Consider the following 534-nt stretch of genomic DNA (forward strand, 5'->3'; position numbering starts at 1 on the left):
CCATAGGAGTAAGGCTGGGTTTACTCAGATGATGCAGCTCTTTCCCAGTCCTATTTTGAGAGCCTTCTAACTTAACTGGACTATTCATAAAGTTGTGTGGTAATGTATCAAACAGTGTTTTGTTGCTATTCATAAGGTTTACTCTGGCCAATTCTTTGAGAAGTGGAAAGCCTCTTCCTTCTTCCTAGTCTTCCTAGTCTGTCTCAGTCTGTAAGCTGGGCTGATACCTGTGCACCATGTGCATCCCACTGGGTTTGAAACACCAGTGTCTCAGCCCATAGTACATGAGACTAAGTGTCACCATCCCTGTTTCTAAGAGGCATACTTGCCATACTTCTTCTAGGACAAATGTGCTTGTTCTTCTGGCAGTCCATGGTCTATTTGACAGTATTCACTAATAATATAACTCAAAGGCTTAAATTCTTTAGTTTTCTTTATTAATTTTCCAGGTTTCACATACATATGAAGCAATACAAGATATCAAGGCTTGGGTCAGGCTCTTTTCAGTCTTCAAAAGGACTTTTTTTTTTTTTT

The sequence above is a fragment of the Orycteropus afer genome, unplaced genomic scaffold (assembly GCF_000298275.1).
Source record: "Orycteropus afer afer isolate SDZICR_OR568_19922 unplaced genomic scaffold, OryAfe1.0 scaffold00383, whole genome shotgun sequence".
Lineage (NCBI taxonomy): Eukaryota > Metazoa > Chordata > Mammalia > Tubulidentata > Orycteropodidae > Orycteropus > Orycteropus afer.